Below are 24310 nucleotides of genomic sequence, written 5' to 3'. Positions count from 1 at the left end.
ATCATCCACTAAAAAAATCATACCATTGTGATAATTAACAAGATTTGCTCTACAATTCCATGCTCAGGGACATGTGATCTGCCAGGCCGTGAATGATGGGTGAGGTCAGAGTGGCCTGGTTCACCCAGTGCAGAATGGATGCTTGTGGCTCAGATTATAATGAATGACTGACATGTTGGTGGTCTCCCTGGTAATACATGAGTGTGATAGTGCTCAGTTTATGTGTCTTGGTGGATAACAAATTTGAAGCATTGGAATGCAATTATGCAAATACATGTTATACACCCTAATCCCCAATTGATACAATAGAAAAAAGCAAGTAACTCTATCCCATGGGTGTGTCCTTTTGGAGTTAATACAGTGACCTGTATCATGAATCTGGAACAAATATCAGATCTCAGATATTCTGGTTTATAAATTCAGTACCAAAAAGCATTAAAACAAAAAACAATTGTAAATCATAATCATTAAGTAAACGTGTCAAAATTTAACAAAACAAACACAAATATACTATATACATTTTATAAAACAAATTCAGGATAAAATGTATCCGTGAGGCACAGAACAATCATTTAATACATTTGGTCTGTTTATTTTTTGATAATTTTATCAAGCCGCACAATTAGAAAGCCAGTATTTATTAATCCCTAATGTTCAGACCCCTAGGAAGAGGTCATCTCTTAGGTTAAGCAAACTGTAAAGGATAAACTTCAACACATAAAAAAAATTTTAAGTTTTTTATTGATACATAATCTTTGTACGTATTAATGGAGTACATGTGATGTTTTGTTACATGCATAAAATGTGTAGTGGTCAAGTCAGGGTATTTGAGGGTGTCCATCACCTAGAGTATTTATCATTTCTATGTGTTGGGAACATTTCAAGTTCTCTATTCTAGCTATTTTGAAATTTGTTACTAAGTGTGGTCACCCTACTCTGCTATTGAACATTATAACTTATTCCTTCTATCTATGTTTACACCCATTAACCAACCGCTCTTCATCTCCGCCTTTCCTATCCTCTGGTATCTATCATTTTACTTTCTACCTCCATGAGATCAACTTTCTTAGCTTTCCCACATATGAGTAAGAACATGTGATATTTGTCTATCATTTGGCCTATTTTAAGCAAATACATTAGTTACTAGTAAATAAGCATTTGAATTTTGCTTTTCCTTAATATTTAGAAGGAACTTTGTAGGATAAATTAGATTAATGGCAAATCGTTAACATAAGCTTTGGAACCATAAAGACCTGTATTTGAATCCTGGCTCTGCCACTTAATAACTTTGTAAGCTTATACAAGTTATTTAATGTCTCTATGCTTCAACATCCTAATCTGTAAATTAGAGATGAAAAAATTATCTACCTCATAGGATTGTGGTAAGGATTAAATGATATGGTAATATATATAAAGTACTTGGTTCAGTACATGGTTTAAATGTTTAATAAATAATGATTATAATGAATCATCTCTCAAAAAGAACTGCCCAAGAAAGTTCTTTGTTTTTCCTCTGTGATAATTTTTTTAGAATTCAGCAGAACAATTAAAAATGAGTTATCTGATTGATCTGTTTAAACAGAGTCATTGTAATATCTGAATATAATTGTAAGGATAAGGTGAACAGAAATCTCTTGAATCTTGTCCTTTTTGTATTATTCCTTCCTCAATATTGTCCCCAAAGGGGAAATATAAATAAAGAACATTGTGAAGAATATGTGTGGAAAATGGAAGAAAGGAAATTTTGTTCTCATTTAACATTGCTCAAATTGGAAGGCATCTCACAATCCATGGCATGTCATAGTTTAATTAGCAGTGAGTTTTTTCTTTAATGATATATAAAATAATACTGCATCTTACACTTGATTGTATCTTATAATTGATGAAATACAGTGTCTCCTGTATGTCAACCTCTTAAAGGTACTGTTTCTCTGAAGAAATGGTTAAAGTCAGTATGTAGCATCAATAGATAAAATTTTACCTTTTTTCTAAAACATACAAAATAAAATGTGCACACCTTTTTATATTTTAGGATCAATCAGTTCTAATTTCATTTTAGGGAAAGAAATTAATATGTCACACTTCCTTCCCCATTACTGTAAAATACATTTGCTTTGGTTATTTGAATATGCTATAAATAACGGAGTTTTCTATCTAGAAATGTAATCCTTTGGATTTTGTCTGTTACGTGGTGTTAGTACTTAAGGAACTCTAAATAGGACATATGATATTTTTCAAACCAAGAAGTCTCTGGAGATGTGATGTTAAAAAAAGGTGTATCTGTGCCCCAACAATCATCCCCCATCCAACAACAACAACAAAAAAAAAAAAAAAGAAGAAGAAGAAGAAAAGAAAAGGGAGCACGGCATAATAAGTTTGGGAAATGTGGAGTTAAACTAGATTTAAGCAGTGTCTTTACTGAATAACTTAGAACTTTTAAGATGTTGTATATGATGAATCTGCAAAACAGATATAGCCCACAGCTTTTGAGACTTGATATCAAAACCCCTTTTTCATGAACCACCTATTGAAGTCTCAAAGGACACAAGGTGCTTTGCAGAACACAGTTTTGGATAGTCTCATAACTACAGTAGCATGATTCAATATTGCCTGGAAATGAGCTGTTATATTTAATTGATTCTATCAAAGCCTTTTATTTAAACTTGAGTTTTTGTTTCATTTTGAATTGAAATCTTTCAAAATTGTACAAAAATTTTCCATCTTAATAGTGAACTAAAATTTAAATATAATTTAAATAAAAGTTAAAAATTAAACTTACTTTGATTCATTGTTCTGAAAGTTGATCATATTCTACCTTAATATGAAGCTAATTGCCCCTACTAAATGGCCTCTACATTGACTTGCTCTGTAACTTATGCCTAATATTTATAATTTTAAAAATTCTCTTATGTGCCACTTCATGCTACTGTTAATCTGGCCACCTCTCTCATTCTCCTTTTTTAATTAATTGCTTCTAATTTGCAGTTACTAGGTTAATAATAAGAATTTGCAGATAGCTAGCTTAATAATATTTTGATGCAGCCATTTTTAACTCGGGAGTACTTTTATTTCATCTTTTTTGATGAAATTATAGCTTATCGAATAATGTAAAGTAGCATCCTCACCCTTTTTATTGTCTCTGCCCATCATGCACAAATACCTCTACAGTCAGAGGTATTTGCTGGGCATATTACCTAATAATAAATGGTGATTTTATGTTTTTATATACCATAACAGAATGGCTCCATTACTAGCATAACCTGCTCTGCATATTTACCTTCCTTTCTTGAAGATGTCAGCAAGAAAGTAGAATGGAAATGAACTAAAGAACGGGCAGCTATAATATGGAAAGCTAGCCTACTGCCCCACCCAGAGTTAGGTTTCCACATTGTGAGTCCTTTTTTGTTCTCATGAAATAGTGCTGGTTTTCTAAATATTAGATATCCTACACTTAGGTATAAATTTAAAAGAATTTTTAGATTTCTTGTCATTCTTCTCCCCTATCAGTATAAGTAGAATTACAACCATAGCATAAGTTAAATTGAATTTCCCCATCTTAACTAATGTATCCATAGTCTTTTACATACCTCAAAAGGTAATTATGTTTTGTCTACCCTATAAATTGATTTTTATAATCTTACCTATGATGACGATCTCATCTTTAAATCTGACCTGGTCATCTAGATTTCTGTGAGCTCGGCTCTAATTCTTTGGCCCACGAAGCTTGTTATAGGAAACTTGGTTCAGTCATTTGATATGTTTTAGAAGCAGATGTCAAATGATAGCCTAAAGCAAAAGACCATTTTGACATTAATAGATTGAAGTGCATCTCAAGTGCAATGGTTCAAGAGAAATCTTCACTTCAGAAATCCTGTAAAACCTATAGTAAAAACCTCAGCTACATAGAATGTTAATTCAGTTCTTCACATTTAACAGAGGCATCTATCTGAAAATAATATATTAATAATAATAGAGATTTACTCTAAAAACAAAATTTCTAGATCAGCACTATTCAGTATAGTAGCCACTAACCACATGTGCCTATTGAAATGTGGCTAGTGTGACTGAGGAACTGAATTTTTTATTTAATTTTAATTTAATAGTCACCAATGGCTATCGGCTACCATATTGAACAATATAGTTCTAGATTATAGGATTAGTACAAATTGAATGCTTTTTCTACACCAGTGTTTTTTCAACTCTACCTTCTATTATTTGTATTTTGAAATTAGTAGGCTAAAGCTTTTTCTAAGAACATGTATTTAATATTATTTTTCAAATTGTTATTATTAATCAGGTTTGTTTTGTCCCTCTCCTGCCCTGAAGATTTTGATAAACCCTACTAGGTGATGCATACCCCTCCAATCACTATTCCACTCCTTTTATGACTTTACTAGTTTTACAGTGACATTTCTCCTTCAGGTGATAACACTGAAGCACTGGGGGAAATTTAAATATCAAAAAATGTAATTATAAGCTTCCTCTTGTGGGCTGAGCTATGGATAGAGATATAAGCAATAAGAATAATGTCTCAGGGTAGAAAAATATATAATTATCTTTTATACTATTGGATGAATAAATTGCATGGTAATGTTTTTTAAATGTTGCATTATGTTCAGTATGTTGTGCTAATTAAACCTGGAAAAGTGGACTAATACATCTTAGAACATGAAAGCCTTTTTAAAAATTTTTAGCATAGAATTTTAGAGCTGAGAACAATTTAGCCCTACTGTATCTATGTAAGGAAATTGAGGCCAGGCAAGGTGGTTCACACCTGTCATCCCAGCACTTTGGGAGGCCAAGGGTGGAAGATAGATTGAGTCCAGGAGTTTGAGGCTGCAGTGAGCTATGATTGCCCCATCATAATCCACCCTGGGTGACACAGTGGGACCCTGTCTCAAAAAAAAAAAAAAAAAGTCTGGGCATGGTGGCTCACTTCTGTAATCCTAGTGTTTTGTGAGGCCAAGGCACAAGGATCACTTGAGGCCAGGAGTTCAAGACCAGCCTGGGCAACATAGACCCTATCTCTACAAAAAAAAATTTAGAAAAGAAAAGAAAACTGAGACTTACTCAGGCAGGCCTGCCCCAGGTTATATGTTGACAAAGTCAGAGCTAGGGTATACAGCACATTTCATTTCAGGAAAATTTATTTTGCTGTCCACAACATGTTAATATAACTTTTTAATTTTATCAAAACTATCTTAAGAACAAATCCTGAAAGAGCCACAATGCGTAAAATTTCAAATATTACTTTGTCTCTACCCTCTGCTAATTTCAGCTCCTTATTTACTGTGTCAGAGTACTCAAATCCAAAGTAAACTAATGTACAGCCTTGCCTTAGCCTTAATTTATAAGTTTGGAAAATACAGTCCTTAGTTTACAAAAACAACTTTAGAACAGTCCTGCCTACAAACAAATGGTTGGGGGTGGGGGTGTGGTATGTCAAGATCTCTGTTCTTTCTTTCCCAAGTGACGATGGAAACTTACATTTACTGAATGCCCCCTTTGACTAGACACTGTGTATATCTGCTTGGATAAGGTAGACATAATTATCCTCAGCTTACACTTGAGGAAACTGAAGCCTAGCGAGGTTAAGTAACATACTCATGGTTGCACAGCTAGTAACTGAAGGAGTCAGGATTCAAACCCAAGTCTCCCAGATTGCAATTCCTTTGACTTTCCATTAGACTGCCCAGCTTGAATTCAGAACAACATTTAGGTGAGTGACTCAGTCTAGACGAAATCTGCTACAGAAAGAATCCAGGTGGTTTTCATGAGTAGCTATTTTTGTTGGAATGTAGAGGATAATGACCTGGAGAGGTGCTTTCACACATATATATGTATGTATGTAGGGGTGTGTATATATGTGTGTATCCACCCCACACTTACGTTAAATGAAGCTCTCCTCTCACCAAAGGGAACTACAGAGAAGATGATCCTGGCATGAACTAGGAATGCTGTTCATAATAGTGGGAATGTTAAGTTAATAGGCACAGTTACAAAAATTAGTAAAATTGTTAGTACTTTCCAGATACAGAGTGGGTTAAATAGGCTTTTGTAGGCTGGCCTGAGAAACAGCATTTATAACATTGTATAGAAAAATAATTTGAGATTTTTAGACAGCTGTCTTGCAAATGAAACAAAATGTTTTATATTTGAAACAAAAATTACAGTATTTGGAAAAGGAGGGCTGCCTGAAAATTACTTAACAGCTGTCCTTACAGAAACCCCTAGGTTGAATGTGCTCTGTTCTTTGACTACAGTTTATTAATCATTACCTCTTTATATTTGCATCCTCTTTTTAAAAAAACATATTTGACTTCCTCGAAATGCCAGAAAACAGGATCTTTCTCTACCCAAAAAAGTTAATTATCTTGCCATAGTATAAGAAAAGGAAATTTAAAAGAAAAGTTATACAATCATTAGGTTTTTTCGCTAGACTTTTAAACTATTAGGTTAAACAGCCCTAATTCTTTTTTAAAATTCATGTATTTACATAACATAAAATTCACCCTTGTAAAACATACAATTCACTTTTAAAGATATTCACAAAGTTGTGCAACTATGACCACTATCTAATTCTAGAACATTTTCATCACCCCAGAAAGAAATTCCATACTCATTAGCAGTCACTCCCAATTCCCTCCTTCCCCTGGCAACCACTAATCTGCTTTCTGTCTCTAGATTTGCCTATTCTGGACATTTCATGTTAATGAAATTCTACAGCATGTGGCCTTTGTGTCTGGCATTTTTCACCTAATGTTTTCATGATTCATCCATGCTATAGCATATATCAGTACTTCATTTTTTATGGCTGAATAATATTCCAGTGTATTGATATACCACATTTTGTTTATCCATTTATCAGTTGATGGACATTTGGGTTGTTTCTACTTTTTGGCTATTATGAATAATGCTGCTATGAACATTTATTATATAGTAAGTCTTTATAGGAACATATGTTTTCAATACTCTTGAATATATACCTATGAGTGGAATTGCTGAGTCATGGTAAGTCTACACTTAACATTTTGAGGAACTGCCAAACTGTTTTCCAACTGGCCTGCACTATTTTACATTCCCACCAGCAGTGTATGAGCGTTCCAGTTTCTCTACATCTCTGTCAACATGTATTGTCTTTTTTACTATAGCCATCCTAGTGGGTGTGACGTGGTATCTCTTTGTGGTTTTGATTTGCATTTCCCTAAAGATCTTAAGGATCTTTTCGTGTGCTTATTGTTTATATACATAATTCTTGTGTTTGTTTTATTTTATTTTATTTTTTTATTTTTTTGAGACAGAGTCTCGCTTTGTTGTCCAGGCTAGAGTGAGTGCCGTGGCGTCAGCCTAGCTCACAGCAACCTCAAACTCCTAGGCTCAAGCAATCCTCCTGCCTCAGCCTCCCAAGTAGCTGGGACTACAGGCATGCGCCACCATGCCCGGCTAATTTTTTATATATATATCAGTTGGCCAATTAATTTCTTTCTATTTATAGTAGAGACGGGGTCTCGCTTTTGCTCAGGCTGGTTTCGAACTCCTGACCTTGAGCAATCCGCCCGCCTCGGCCTCCCAAGAGCTAGGATTACAGGCGTGAGCCACCGCGCCCGGCCTTGTGTTTGTTTTATTTCTGATTTGAGGACTTAAATGGAGTTTTGTTCTAATATTGATATAGAAGTTCCTTATTTATTTTATATATGTACTTCTCAGAAGACTTAGTTTTAATATGTGCTTCTAAAAGATTTTCTTTATTTTTAGATGTGATAAATATAAAGCTTTTCCTAGAACAGCGGTTTTCCTACTGGGTTAATAAAGTCCTAGGTTCTATGAAAGTGCCTTTGGATACCTCATCACCTGGGGCACCCCCTCTCTCAGAGCAGAATTCCTAGAGGAACACAATACGAAGTTAAATATTCGTTATAGAAGGTTACAGAAAGAAAGCAAAGATTGAGGCAGTGACATTTTTCCTTAGAATCTCCTCAGCCTTGTTATGCTATTCCATAGTTTCTTATTTAAAACAAAAGTACAGAAATTAATTGAAGGTTAATCAAAACAGAAGGTCTAGAATCTCTGAAATTAAATGTCAACAGATAAATGAATTCTTTTCAAGACTCCATCTCAAATAAAGTGGAATATAAAGGTGTTTTATTTGAAGAAGTCAAAGCAAAACCCTATTTGTCTCCTTTCCACCAAGTTCCTGCTGGCTATTAGTATAATTTAAGAGGAATAATTATCACAATGGATGCTGATATCAGTAAGGGGGTTACTCAGGGAAATGTCATAGGCAAGTTAAAAAATGAGATTTTCCTTGGATTAATAGAAGAACTCATAAATGAGTTTTAAAGTAATATTTTCCTCCCAGCTCTTTTGAGTATGTATAGTATAGTATAGTACTAGGTGAAAATGAATTAAATGGAATTCTTTCCTTTTGAAATATTACAGTCTAAGAGTACTGGGGTGAACAGGCAGTTTTATAGCATGAAACAAGCTTAATTAGTAAGGAATAATAGAAATAGATATAATTGTATTTTAGGGGGAAATTATGATCTATAATGTTACAGCAGTTTTCCATAGTGCATTTTTAACCATAATGTAGAAAGCCAGATGTTATTTTCAACATAAAATTAATCACTTGGTGGATATTTCTGGTTCTACCAAGATGAGGGAACCGTATTCCTCACAGGTCCTCCCTTACTACTGAAACACCTTACGCATACAGAACAAACAAGCACAAGAACACTCTAAAGGTGGAAAAATAAGACAGACTGCCTGCAGACTTTGGGACTCAAAGAATAACACAAGTAGTGAGTTCCCTGGGTTTTCCTATTGCCTCCCCTATGTCCTAGACAGGGTGCTATAAAAGCCTCCAAATTGAAACCACCAACAGGCACAGACAAAAAGAGCTCCAAGAAAAACTTGTTCTCTTTAACCAGATAACTGGCAAATGAGTAGCCAAACAAGACTAAACCTTTTTGGCAGTACCCCCCTCCTACTCTGGCCAAACACCAACAGAAAAACCCCACCCCATCCCAAAGAACCCAATAGCAGTGCTCTGACTCCCCAACCCAGTAGTGTTGGCTGGAGAGACTAGGGACCTAATTGCCCATTCCCTGCCTAGCAAAAGCAGGCAGCACTTTGGTTCCCCCTGCTGGGTGGTTTTGGCAGACCATGCAGGGAGCTGATCTTCCCTCATTGCACTCTGTGCAGAAGGAGGTTGTGCTCTCACCAGGGTGGTGTCAGTGAGATCTAGCAGCAAGTTGAGCGTCCACCCCGACCCAGAAGCAATGAGACTCAACAAGGTGTGTGAGGCAGAACTAATCCACACTAAACCTCTACCTTCACCTGACATCAACAAGGCAGAGCAAGATTTTGGAGGTGGGATTCTCAACACTGCTTATCTCTAATGATGTCAGTGGGGCCCATTGGAGAACTGAGCCTTCACCCTCATCTGGAAAGTGATGGGTGTCAGGGCTAGTTGGCACTCTGCTTCCCCCTTTCTACTCCCCTGTTGCTAGCTGGGTCCTTTTGGAGAGCTGAGCTTTTGGGTGTCTGGTGCAGCAACAAAGAAGTATGAGTCAACCCTCTGCTTTCCCCCTCCCTGTCATCAGTGGGCCCAGCAGGCAGCTTGAGCTTACACCCCTACTCAGAAGCAATGACGGGATGCTGGTTGGTGCCCTACTTTTGCTGGGACTGAGAGTGTGGCTGAATTTCCATCCTACCTATCTGCAACAAAACAGTGTGAGTCATTGCTCTACTTTTGCCTGGGTGGTATTGGTGGGGCCCAGAAGGAAGCTGAACATACACACACAGCTTGCCCTCACACTACATCTCAACAGGAGGACTACTAAAAAAGATTTAATAGTATCTAGAGTCTTATAATCTCCAAAATGTCTATTAGTAAAAAAATTACTTATACCAAGAACCAGAAAACTCACAACATAAATGAGAAAAGACAACTAACACAACACCAAAGCTGTGATAATTCAGATATTGGAATTATCTGACTAGAATTTTAAAATAGCCATTGTAAAAATGCTTCGGTGAGCAATCACAAACACACTTGAAACAAATGAAAAATTAATCTTAGGAAAGCAAAGTATAAAGAAGAACCAAATAGAAATTTTAGAACTAGAAGACATAATATCTGAAATACCTACTACATAGGCTAAAGAAAAATGGAAATGACAGGAAAGAGTAATCATTGAAGGTGGAAAAGAAATGACCCAATATGAACAACAGAGAAAAAATAGACTGGGGAAAAAATGAACAGGGCTTGAGAAACATTAACAAGAGGTAACATTTATCTTATCAGAGTCCCAGAAGGAGGAGAAAGTGGATCTGAAGAAATAATGGCTAAAATTTCCTGAAATTTTGCAAAAGACATGATCCTGCAGGTTCAAGAAGCTGACTTAATCCCAAATAGGATAAACCCAAAGTAATCCACTCCCAAACAAATCAAAATAAAAGTTTTGGAAGTAGGGAGTTATTGTTTAATAGGCATAGAGTTTTAATTTTACAAGACTAAAAGTTTTGAAGGTTGGTTGCAAAAAATGTGAATATACTTAACACTACTGAACGGTATGCTTAATAGTTCAGTGAATTTTATGTATATTTTGTGACAATTAAAAATTGTTTAAATTTTTTTGAAAATTAAAGACAAAGAATCTTTAAAGTAGCTGGAGAGAAATGAACTATTACCTATTGGGAACAATTCACATGACAGCAGATTTCCCATCAGAATCTGTGGAAGCCAAAAGGATATGGCATGCCATTTTACAAGTGCTAAAGAACTGTCAACCCAGAACTCCATGCCCAGTGAAATTATCCTTCAAGAATGAAGGTGGAATCAAAGCAGTCTCAGATGCAGGAAAACTAAGAGAAGTTGTCAATAGCAGACCCTGAAAAAAATGGCTAAAGGTAGTTCTTCAAGCAGAAAGGAAATGATAAAAGAAGGAAACTTGGAACATCAGAAATAAAGAAATAATATGAATTCTGCATCATCTCTCCAGAAAATAAAGAGAGAGGGAACACTTCACAGCTCATTTTATGAGGCTGGTATCACCCTGATACCAAAACCCAAACATAGTACAGAAAGCTACAGGCCAATATCCCTCAAGAACATAGCCAGAGAATCCTCAACAAAATATTAGCAAAACAAATCTAGCAGCAGATAAGAAGAATTATATACCCTGACCAAGTTGAGTTTATTCCATGTAAAACTGTTTCATTATTTAAAAATCATTCAAGGTAGTCCAACATATTAAAAGGATAAAAAAGAAAAATCACATTAATGTAGAAATTGTATTTTTCTAAATTAAACATTCCTCATAAAAACTCAGCAAAGTAAGACTAGAGGGGAACTTTCTCAACTTGACAAAGAACAGTTACAGAGAACCCGCAGCTAACATCCATACTTAATGGTGAAAGACTATGCCTTCCTCTTAAGATCAGGAACAAGGCAAAGATGTCCACTCTCACCACTGCTATTCAACATAGTCCTGAAAGTTCTTACAACTGTACTAGGCGAGAAAGGGAAATAAAGGCATACACGTTTAAAAGGAAGAAATAAAACTGTCCCTCTCCAGGCGACATGTGGTCTCCAATGAAAATCCCATGGAATCTACAAATAATTGGAACTAATGAGTTCAGCAAGGTTGTAAGATACAAGATCAGAATACAGAAATAAATTGTATACTAGCAATAAATTTGTGGAAACAAACAGTCTCATTTATTATATAATTGCTCAAAAACACTTGGGTATAAATCTAACAAAACATGTATAGAATTTGTATGCTAAAAAATGCAAACAAAAGAAATAAAGATCTAAATGGAGAGATGTATCATGTTGGAAGACTCAACATAATAAAGATGTAAGTTCTCCGCAAATTTATCTATAGGTTTAACACAAGCTTATTCTAAAAGTTATATGGAAAGGCAAAGTATCTAAAACAAAAAAAATAAATAAAATGTGAGGAATTATTCCACCCAATTTTAAGATACTATATTGCTTCAGTAATCAAAATACTGTAGTATTGGCAAAGGGGTAAACACATAGATCAATGGAACAAAATAGAGAACCCAGAAATAGACCCACACAAGTACAGCCAACTAATTTTTGTCGAAGTTAAAAGCAATGTGATAGAGGATGGATAGATAGCTTTTTCAACAATGGTGCACGGAGCAGTTGCACATCTATGGGTCAGACAATGAACCTCAACCCAAACCTCACACTTTATACAAAAATTAATTTAAAATGGGTCACGGATTTAAATGTAAAATCGGCAACTAGAAAACTTTTACAATTTAGACATAGGAGAAAATCTTTGGGACTGTGGGCTAAGTGAAGAGTAGACCTGATACCAAAGACACTCCATGAAAGGGGAAAAAAATAAATTGAACTTCATCAAAATTCAAAATTTTTTCTCTGTGAAAAAGACCCTATGAAGGGGATGAAAAGACAGGCTACAGCCTGAGTGAGAATATTTGCAAACGTTTATCTGAGACAGGACTTGTATCTATAATATATAACTCTCAAAACTTAACAGTAACAAAGACAGATAATCTGATTAGAAAATGGACAAAAGAAATGGACACTTCACTATAGAGAATATATGCATATCAAATACAGATATGAAAAGATGCTCCACATGGTTAGTTATCAGGGAAGTGAAAATTAAAACCATGATGAGTTGTCACTACACACCTATTAGAACAGCCAAAATAAAAAATAGTGGCAAGACCAAATGTTGGTGAGGATGCAGACAAATGATCTCTCATACGTTGCTGGCGAAGTGATAAAATGATACAGCCCCTCAGGAAAATAGTTTGGCCATTTCTTAATATATTACACATATTATATGATCCAGCAGTTGTACTCCTGGGCATTTAACCCAGAGAAATGAAAACTCCTGTCCACATAAAAGCAATATCCCAAACTTAGAAACCCAATGTCCTTCAATGGGTAAATGTTTAAACAATCTGTGACGCATCCACATCATGGAATACTTCTCAGTAACTAAAAAGGAATGAATTGTCAATATACGCAACCTGGATGAATATCAGGAGAATTATGCTGAGTGAAAAAAGGTTACATGCTGTATGATTGAATTTATATAACATTCTCAAAATGATAGAATTATAGAAATGGAGAAGAAATTAGTGGTTGCCAGGGATTAGGAAGAGGGGAGGAATTAGGAAAAGGGAGGTGTGTTCTAAAGGGGCAACATGAGGTATCCTGGCCGTGATAAATAAACTGTTTAGTATCTTCTCTGTGGTGGTGGATGTAGGGACATACACATGTGATAAAATGACATAGAACACACAAATGAATGCCTATAAAAGCAATGAAATCTAAGTAAAATCTGTACATTGTACCAGTATCAATTTCCTGGCTTTGACAGGAAGTTATATAAGATGTTACCACTGAAGTAAACTGGATTAAGGGTGTTTGGGATCTATCTATTATTTTTGCAACTTCCTGTGACTGTATGTCATTTCTAAATAAAAAATATTGTATAAAATTAAATGTCTGTTCTCTATTAAAAATTTATTCCTAATGATTTTACTAATAGGAATAGAAGGGTGTGTCCTTAATATTAAAAACTCATCTCACACCAATAGCCAGCATCATGCTTGATGGGAACATATTATAGGCATTCTCATTAAAACTATGACTGGTATTTTCACTTCTATTTTAAATTCTAAAAGAACTTGCTAATGCAATTAGATAAGAAAATCAAAGAATATTCAAAGGAAAGATAAAAGATTACTAATCATATGATATAATTATCTACTTAGATAATCTAAGGAAATAGACTAAAGAGGTTTGTTAGACCTAATGATAGTCTAGTAAAGTGGTAAACAAAATATACTCAGACATCAATAAATAGCTTTCTTATTCATCAGCCATAACCAATTAGAAGTTATAATGGAAAAAAATCTCATTCAAAATAGCAATAAAAATATTAAATGTCTGGGAATAAACATAAAAAGCAAAGGACAGGACCTAAATGAAGAAAATTACTGAATTCTATTAAAGAATAATTTGAAAGAATAGGAGAGAAAAGCTTTGGTTCTTTAATGTAATTTGAATTACTTTTAGTAGGATTTGAGGGCTTTTTTTTCCTATTATTTTTTAAGAATTGAGGGTAACTTTTCCTTTTGATGTTCCTAGATTTTTAGTTTTCTTAAATTTCTTTAGGTTTCTCTAAATTATTTTCTAGCTTATGTGAACAGTTAAAACTATTTTTAGTAAAATGTTCTTATTAATACTATTTATACTTAATAAATAAATACACAACTGGAATTAATCATGGAGCTCTGATTAGAAAGTACATTTGTGGTTATCTTTTCAGAAATAAGTCTTGTTGGCTCTACTTCTAGATTATGTTTATACCTAGGGTGACTTTTAAATATATATGTATATATTAGAGTGAGTAGTTTGGATTGTTTCTTCCTAATTAAATTCACCTTAAAATGTGTCTAAAACACTTTGTTTTGAGATTTAGTTGATACTACACAAACAGGAAGTCTGTTAAACAGGTTCTGATTTATTGTGTATTTGAGGAAGTCTGTCTTGTTTCACTTACTTAAAAGCTATTAATTCTGTCTTTTTGTACATAAGGATGTTTGTATAAGTTTAATTATTTTAAGTGATTGTTAATTAACAGTTACGTTATCAATAATATATATTAGGTTCAGTTCAGTAGACATTTAAACATCACTTTTTTTTTTTTTACAAATGAGAAAGCAGGTTCAGGTGATTTTGCCATAGTCACAACATATAAAAGCTTGGACTTTGAAGCCCAGCATAATGGTGTATATGTTTTGGATAGGATGGCTTCATTAAGCCTCTGGAAACCAGAATAAATCACTAGACTTGTTCCTGAGACTCCTGACTTAGCCCAAATAATGTACTAAAGGATTATGAAGAACTCAGATTTTTAGCCCTAGAAATAGAAATGGATTCATTAGTTCTAGGAACTCCTCAAAATCCCCTCAAATATTAGTATTTGCCATTTCCCCTAACAAAATGAGCAAGAGGAAAGAGAAGCTGACACTTACGGAGCACCCAGTGTGGCTGGGCATACTACACTGTACCACAACCTTCAGTATAACTAGTATTTAAATCTTATGGATTAGAAAACTGAGGTTCATGTTAGGTCACTTGCCTGAAGTCACACCTATAATAAAGGGCAAAGCCAGGTTTTGAAACTTGATATGTCAGACTTGAAAGCTCATGATCTTTTTACTACACTGTGATTTCCCAGACTTGCCTCATCACAGGAGACCTCTAAGGTACTCATTTAAAAAATAAAATACTGAACCATGGGATTTCTGGAAATTGTGATTCAGTTTCAGTCTGGGGTAGGGCCAGGTAATGTATCTTTAATAGGAATCTTAGGTGATTCTGATCATCAGGCAGGTTTGGAAATAGTACAAACTCTTATCGTGTACTAAGAGGTAAGGTTTGAAAAGTATTGGGGAGGCAGGAATAGGATTAGGAGTAGATACAGAAGTTTTTATTTAAAAGTTAACAGCCAAGAGCAGTGCCTCACGCCTGTAATCCCAGCACTTTGGGAGGCTGAGGCTGGATAGCTTGAGGCCAGGAATTCAAGACCAGCCTGGGCAACATAGCAAGACCCCATCTTTACAAAAAATTTAAATAATTAGCTGGGTATGATGGCACACCTGTAGTCTCAGCTACTTGGGAGCCTGAAGTGGGAGGATCACTTGAGCCCAGGAGTGGGAGACTGCAGTGAACTATGATCACACCACTGTACTGTAGCCTGAGTGACAGAGCAAGCTCTGTCTCTTAAAAAAAAAAAAAAAAAAGTTAATTTAACACTGTTAGTTTTTTCTCTAGTAAAATAAAAATATTAAGATTAGATTGTGGAAATTATAAAATTGCTTGAAGTTCCCTAATCTGCATAAAACAATAATTTGTTCTGTTTTAATTATTTTTCTTTTAGGTGACAACATTTGTACAATCAGTTCTTTGACATTGTCTTTGTTTACACTAGGAAACAAATGTACCACTGCTAGGTATAGAAAAAAACTTCTGAATGCAGAAGAGAGAGAAGAAATTATACTTAGAAATAACATAAAAACAGCTTTAAATATAGAATCAGTAATTTCCTGAGGTGTAAAACCCCACAAAATTTTAAATAACCTTAACCTAAAACTTCAATCCTTAAAGTTTTATAACGGATTATAAAATTTTCAAGCTGGGAGAGCTCTCATAACTGGGAGAGTTATGGATGAAGAAACCACAACTCAGACAGTCTTAGGGGCTTGCAGGCCAAAGTTCTGTACACTCTTATGGATTGCAGATAAATACCAGAAAAAAGGTCACTTTTCCAAGGTCATTCCGATTTTTAGAAATAAATTTAATGACAAATCATGTTTACCTTATATTCTCTACTTTGTCTAATTTTATGTTTTCTTCCATTTTTCATTGCCCTATTGAGAATGAATATATTTAAAGGAATCCATTTTAGGAAATTATATAATTCAAAATATTATATCAGATCTATGATAGGTTAGAAAAATAAGCCTTCTTAGATTAGTATTATTTAACAAATGGCTACTTTCACAACATGTTATGCTAAGGAACTCTAGTTTTCTCCACTTTTATTGCAAAATTTTATTTTATTGGTAGAGAAAAATGAGCATACCTAGATGTCTATACATGACTTCTAATATTTCTGTGTAAGTAATAGGAGCTTTAGATTCGGACTTGGGTTCAATTGTCTCATCTGCAAACTTCATAATTCTGCAATCTTGGACAAGTTATTAACTCTCAGCCTAACTTTTTCTCTACATAATAACATACCTCATGGTTTTAATGATAAAAGGGACTAAATGGGAGATTATGTGTAACAGAGCTAGTTAACACTGCAGCTTGAACAAAATAGACAATGAATAAATGATAGTTGTTATTTCCTCGACCCAGTAGTTATTTAGAAGACTATTAATTTCTGAGTGCCTTAGTTTATTTCCTTATTCAATTTTTTATTGTAATAAGACAACATGATCTGTATGATTCCTGCTTTCAAAATTTTTAAATTTATTTTATGGCCTAGAACATGGTCGGTTTTTATAATTTTTCTTAGATACTTGAAAAAAACTCATATTCTTTTTACATTATAAAATTCAATATCTACCCATTCTGATATAAATTATTTCAAATGCTTTGTCCTAATTTTGTTCCTTATACTAGTTGATATTAGTGTGCTAAAATTTCCCCATCCATTATGTTTCGATTTATTTTACATTATAGTCTCCAAAGCATCTGTTTTTGCGTTTTGTGGTTATTTTAGTCTGTGATTAAATGTTCAGTACTATTATACATTTACTATTTTTAATGATATTTTTGTTTTAAAAAATAACATATGCAAATTGTAGAAAATATGAAAAATAGAGAAACATACACAGAAGGAAATAAACACCTGCACTTTTACTATGAAATACCATTATTAAAAGATTTTTATGTGATAAAGAGTAGGAGTTTTAGAATTATATCTGAGTTTGAATTTGGGTTCTACTTATTAGCTTTAGGCAGTATATTAGACTTTTTCATGTATTCAACAAGTATGTATTGAGAACCATACTGTGTGCCAGGCATTTTGCTAGGGGCTGGAGATACAGTGCTTAAAAAGATTGACATACCCATGTTGGCTTAATTTTCTCATTTGTTAATTGGTGATAATACCTCACAAAGTTATTTAGAAGTATCAAAGCTGATTAATAGCGCTTAGCATTTGTCTGGTGTGCAGTAAGAATTCAGTAAATGACAGTGATTATTATTATTATGTGTATTCAATAATAATTGTATCTTTGTCCAAATAAAATGACCTTTTTAATCAGCTTACTGTTTTTGCCTTACATTTTATTTTTGGCATCAATGTTACAAACACTTGCTTTCTTTATACTTTTCTATACTTATCTGTTTGGTTTGGGTTTCTCTTTAAAGCAATAAATAGTTGTTTGTTTAGTTTTTTAAAAATATAACCTGATTCTTAAAAGTTTTTATAGTCAAACATTTTAAACACATACCAGAGTGAAAAAGAATATAATGAACCACCATATTCCTCTAACCCAGCATCAAAAATCATCAACTCATGACCAATCTTGTTTCATTTCTACTTCCTCTTCCCATCCCTCTCTCCGACACACGCATTCACTCTTCCCCTCCCCAGATGCAGTGGATTGTTTTGAAGCTAATCCTAGATATGACAATTCAGATATAAATATTTGCATTTATATTTCTTAAAAGGTGGACTTTTTAAAACACATAACTGCCATACCCTTATCACTCATAAAAACATTAGTATTTAATAATTCTATAATAACATCTAATATCTACTAAGTCACTTCCTTTTGATGAGACAGTTCAAACTTTACATTTCTTACATTATTACTTTTGGAATGATTTTTGTCATCTTACACTTTTTATTCTTTCCTTGTGGGTTTTTATTCTTCTAACATATGGATTGTTTTGTTTGAGGAGGTTGTGAAATATAGAAGAAGGAATTATGGAGCTGGAAAGACCTGGGTTTGAATCCTGCTTCTGCCATTCACTAATTAACTTTACTGAGCCTTGGTTTCCTTAACTGTAAAATAGGGGTAATTATACCTGCTTCATGTTCTTAGGGTTGAATGTGATGCCTGCATAAAGTACTATTAATATCAGTAGCCTATGCCTGTTATTATCTTCTTTAGTCATTTGGACTGTAATAAAAATCTATTCTCGGTTATTGTATGGTTTTTCAAAGTATTCCAGAATTTATATTTATATTTATTAGATAATTATTAAAAATAGAGGTTTTCAAATATCCTTTTAGGAAAGACAGAATTTAGAATCTTTGCTTCTCCCATTACCTCTTTTGAGTTCACATTAATTTAGCCTGGGGTTACAAATCTTAACTTTCTAAAGTATTTTTTCTTTTATATTATTTATATACTTATATCATTTATTCTTCATTGTTAACCCTTTTTCCTTTAGTGGGATTATTTTATTCAGTTATTTCTCAATATTAAATTGATGTCAGTGTATTTCACCAATTCTTTCCTACCTCAATATTCTTGATCTCTTTTTTTAAATTCTCTTTTGATGGTCTAGGATGTACCTTTGAACAATTTATTAAAAAAAAAAAAGATACTACTAGGATGGTGAAATTTTAGAAGCCTTTGCAGATCTAAGCATAAGCATGACCTTTGTACATGAAAAACTAGAATGAGGTATAAAATTCTTAGATTATAACTTTTCCCTTTCAACTCTCTGTAAGTCATTACTTCATTGTCTTCTGGCATTTTATTGTTGCAGAGGAGAAATCTGAGGTCAATCTGATTTTAGTTCCTTTGAAATAACCTATTTTTTTCTGCTTGTATGCTTGTAGGATTATATCTTTATCCTTGAAATTTAGAAACATTTGCCAGGACATGTCTTGGTGTTGATGATCTCTGTTGAACCTTCTCAGTCTCCAGTCTCAGGTATTTTTTTTCAGAACTAGAAATTTTTCTTATACTTTCTATTGATTAAACTGCTCTGTTTTTTTTCTTTAGGAACATCTGTTATTCATAGATTATTTCTATGTCTGTCTTCCATAGTTTTTTAATCTTTCCTTTTTTTTTCATTTATTCAAGTTTGTCCTCTGTGGCATGGATTCCGTTTTCTGCAGTGTCAATTCTAATACTTGCTATTCACAATGCAGATTTAATTTTGGCTACTGTGTTTTCATTTCTTTATTCTTATCTCAACATATTCTTGTTTCATAAGCAAGATTCCCCTTAGGGGTACACTTCAAAAAACATGAGTTGGGTTTAGGCCTAAGACTTAGCTATTTCCTGAGGCCACAACCACAGGACCAGCAAAAAAGCTTCTAAAAGGGTCCTCTTAAACTTAAAAATGTAGATATAACCAGAGGATGTTCTTACCCTCATCTAGAAAATAGAACAGTATTGGGTACTAACAGGCCTTTAGTAGCTAGAAAGCAGACACCTTAACTAGAAATAAACTGATTTTTCTAATTACATGTATTGTTTTTCTCTTTATAAAACTAATACATAATAAGTGCATATAATTTTGAAAACACAGTACAAAGAAGAAAATCCTATGACCCAGGTAACTACTGATAAGATTTTATATATGTTTTGCCAGTTACATGCACACATGTTGGGGGGGTACAAAATTGGGGTCATACTATATAGTTTGTATCCTTTTTAATTTAATATATTGCAAGCATATTTTTTGCATCATTAATTTTTCTTTGAGGCCCTGATTTTAATCATTGCATAGTATTCCTACATATGAATAGATGTATTATGATTTATTTAACCAGTCCCCTGTTGGTCATTTAGATTGTTTTCTATTTTTCAGTATAATGAGTATGATGAATATCACTGTACATAAGTCTTTATGCACATCTCTGATATTTCCTTAGGATAAATGAGGAGCTGATTCTTAATCCTGTCACATTGGTAAGGATTATATACATTCCTTATTAAGAATATAAAATGCTTGTTTCTTATTGTTTCAATGTGATTGCATAGAAGATTCTTTGGATTCTGAACAATTTGATGGTACCTTAACCAAAATTTGAGAGAGGTTTCTAATGCCTCATACTCAGCACCTTCATGATGGAATTCCTATTGCATAAGCTTTGAGCAGGAAAACCACTGCTGATATCAGAGAGTTTGGAAGGCAGATATACTTGTGGAAACTTGAGGGTGGTTAAAAAAAAAGTGTGGTCCTTGCTTATTCCTACAACCTTGGTCTCTATATTAATATACTAGGGCTCTGAACCCTTTTTTTTCCTCTTCCCTTCCTGTTATTTCAGACTGTTATTTTCTATGAGGACTTCTTTTCTCCTAATGTCCATATGTACGTTTCATTTCTAGGTAGGAGAATGTCAGTATAATTGATGGTATGTCCTGCTAAGTGTAAGGGAGCACTTTATCAATCACAGATCATTTTTTAGTCCTAGTGTACTGGTGTATACATGATTTCTTGCTGAACTCCCAAGTATTTTTTAACTTATTTTATATTTTCTTCAGAGGTATCAAACAGCCTGGAAATTTACATTGTTGTAACATGCCATTACAACAAAACAATCTGTCTAATAGAGTTGCTTAAAATAAATTTTTTAATTAATAAAATGTTTTTATTTTTAACATTTCAGTTTTTCTTAAAATACTTGGGAAAATACTCTAGTAGTCCTGAAACCTTGGTTCAGAAATACTTATTTGAATGGTTCCTCCTCTTTAAGCCTGGAAGATGATCTTAAGTGATGATTTTTTTTTTTACAACAACATTGAAATTTGTTTTGAAAACAATTCCTGCTGAAAGTCAAGGGAACAGTCTCCTTTATCTAATTTGCTCTGATGAGACCCATATTGTAGGTTATTCTAATTTGTGACTTTTTACACATTTCAGACTAACAAAGCATGATTAGCATTTCCTAACCTTTTCTAGTATTTTACATCACATTTGCATGTGTACAATCTGCCAAGCTCCAAAATTTTTTGGCTGGAAGGCATTATGGTGTAATGAGAGAGGATAAATACATTTGCCTCACTTTTAAACTGCTTTTTGTCCATACTCATTCTTTAGCCATATTGTATAAAAATATAGTACACATATGAGTGATCTTTTCTGCCCAGCTTGGTAGGAAATTGGTTGTTAATAAGTGGTGAAACAGACATCTGAACACTCTCCTATACTACCTCATTGCATTACATCTTTAGATGTTATGTGTAGAAATGTAAATATTACAATCAATTGAGGCAAAAGAGGGCAAGAGAAGTAGCATTAACTGAGCATCTACTGTCTCTTGGTGAATCCTTTTAATTATAACATCCCTGTGGGTGGATATTATATGCATCTTACAAATGAAGAAACTGAGCCTCAAAATATTAAGTAACTTACCCAACTTCAAATAACTATACCAGTAAATGACAGAGCAGAGATTTAAACATGCTGGCCAGCCTCAGAACACATGTTTTTTTTTTTTCTATTTGTTTCTTAAAATTAGAGAAATATATTTTCTTGTTTAATAGGTGCTATTACTCGAAGTTCAGGAACTGTAGAAAGTACAATATTGAGTCAGACTGATGATCCATGTAGCCTAAACTCTAATGAAACCAAGGATCATGTTTCAAAAGGGAAACTTCTTAACTATAAAAGTAACTTTATGCTCATTTTTAATAGATAATATTTGAATCCTTGTTTTGATGAAATGATACGAAAGATTCATTGAAATAAAGGTGCTTTTTTGGTAGAAAAAGCTTTGTCAAGTTTCACCGGTATGTAGGACAACATTGGCTTTCATATTTTCTTGCTTTTAAAATTAAGTTCTAAATTTTAAATCTTTGTTAAACTCAGAAAAAAGTAGATATTTTTACAAAAATTACAGCATAAAATGCCTTTTAGATTGTTTAACTTAATTTTTTTCTTAGATTGCTTTGTTATTATATACTGTACTGTTAATTACCTGGGTGGGTAGTTCAGAAAAGAAAGTATATTATAAAATTTGAGATGGCATGTAACTGAAAATACTGAAGCGGCTGATTGACAGATTTGGAATCCAGTGTATAGAGACAGTAGCAATGGGTCAGAGCTGGAAAAAGATGAATTAAAAATTTTAAATAAGGCCTTATTCTTGGGACTAAGAGTAACAACAGGTACAGGATAGAGGATGCAGGGCTTGGTTGCAGTGTACGTAAAGAAGACAAGGATTAATCAGCAGAAAATTTATATGAGTCAGCATTGTGTTGTGGCCATTCCAGAAATAATGCATGTGCCCTTTACTCTGCATTGGTTGTTATCAGGATTGGAATGTTAATTGCATGCGATTCCACGCACCAACCTTTAAGATAAATTGGAGTGTGTTCAGAAAAGGTGATGATGAGTCTCATCTATCTTAAAGGAATGTTTAAAGGAACTTGAGTTCTCTAGAAAAGATAAGACTGAGGGTGGTTTATAGTCAGGGGATGTAGATTTATTTTCTGTAACTTTGCAGATAGTGTACAGACAAGAGAATTTGTGGCTGAGGAAAATCACTATATAATGAAGAATTTTATATGAGGCAGTACTTTTTCTGAGATAGTATAGTAGACTGCCAGGTGAGGTAGTATTCTTGTCCTGATAGTATTCAAGTATAAGCGAGGTCAAGGTAGAAAGGATTGACACATATGATATGTAGTTGGAACAGAAGACTTTCAAGATCCCTTACCAATCCTAAGCTGTTTTTATTTCAAGATCAAAAGCACTTTATGGAGTATGATTTTATCCTCATGAAGCTACCTCACCTAAATAATAGTGCTTTGCATTGGCACAGCGCTTTACAGTTTATATAATGCTTTCTCATGAGTTATCTTACTTTTGAGCCTAATAATAACCCTTTGGGTAGACAGGGCAGGTATCTCCATTTTGAACAGATAAAGTAATAGGCTAAGAGAAAATCTGAATCATCCAATATCATAAAGCGGCAGACTTAGGCTCTACCCTGGTCTATGAATTCCAAGTTCAGTACTGTTTCTACTGTACCAGTTTGCTTTGAAAGTAAGTTGTAAATTGTGATGCTTCTTTTGCATATATTGAAATTGCAAGGAGCAGATGGTTCTTAAGTTTTATTCCCATGGAAAATGTAAGTGTAGCTCAAGTTAGACCAAGGGTTCTCAAAACTAACTGATGGAGATTCATTGAGCAGATCTGTGTTATAGATAGATACCTGTTTACAATGATTGAGAAAATCTAGTTTGGGCTACTAGATGAATAATGGTGCCATTCACTAAGATAGCAAATATAGGAGAGGGAGCAGCTTGGTGAGCCACAGGTGAGGTGATTGAATTTTGGACATAATAAAAATAGCTAATATTGTTTACTAAGTACCAGGCACTATGCTTAGAGTTTTATATCACTTATCTCATTTAGTCTTCACAACAACCTTCTGAAGATAAGACTTCTTAATTCTCATTTTTCATATGATGAAACTGAGGCTTAGATAGTTAAAAAACCTGTCCAAGGCATCATAATTAGTAGTGTAAGAGCAGGAATTTGAATCTCCATGTCTTAACTCCAAAGCCAGTGTTCTTAAGAACTAGTTTAAGGCTTTTTTGAGATATTTGGATAAAAACAACCAGTAGTCAGTTGAATAAATGATTGTAGCTTTTAGGAGAAAGAAGGATCATGGAGATAATTAGAGTGTACTTACCAAAGAAGTGGGCAGTATTATCACCTCTGAACATATCTTAGGAAAATAGAGATTTTAAACCTGCCTCCCCCTTTTTCCTGCATTTTGGCACTGGTTCT

At 33.8% G+C, this 24310-nt stretch overlaps 1 protein-coding gene across 6 annotated transcripts in view; it reads left to right on the top strand.

Annotated features, from left to right (window-relative positions):
* The window catches only part of RPS6KA3 (ribosomal protein S6 kinase A3), a 103911-nt gene that overhangs the window by 5006 nt on the left and 74595 nt on the right, over nucleotides 1-24310 (top strand). Inside the window, exons 2-3 of one of the 6 annotated variants that reach the window (XM_012784633.3) lie at nucleotides 19398-19491; nucleotides 20442-20478. The exons of 1 other annotated variant lie outside the window; for it this stretch is intronic. The gene's annotated coding sequence lies outside the window, so the exon portion shown is untranslated. Of the gene's footprint in view, nucleotides 19492-19521; nucleotides 20479-24310 lie in introns of those variants that run through there. 4 more of the 6 variants (XM_012784635.3, XM_012784634.3, XM_012784637.3 and 1 more) reach the window with 4 other exon arrangements.

Source organism: Microcebus murinus, chromosome X (genome assembly GCF_040939455.1).
Source record: "Microcebus murinus isolate Inina chromosome X, M.murinus_Inina_mat1.0, whole genome shotgun sequence".
Classification (NCBI taxonomy): Eukaryota; Metazoa; Chordata; class Mammalia; order Primates; family Cheirogaleidae; genus Microcebus; species Microcebus murinus.
The sequence above is the reverse complement of the archived record's forward strand: the minus strand, read 5'-3'. Positions and strand labels throughout refer to the sequence as shown.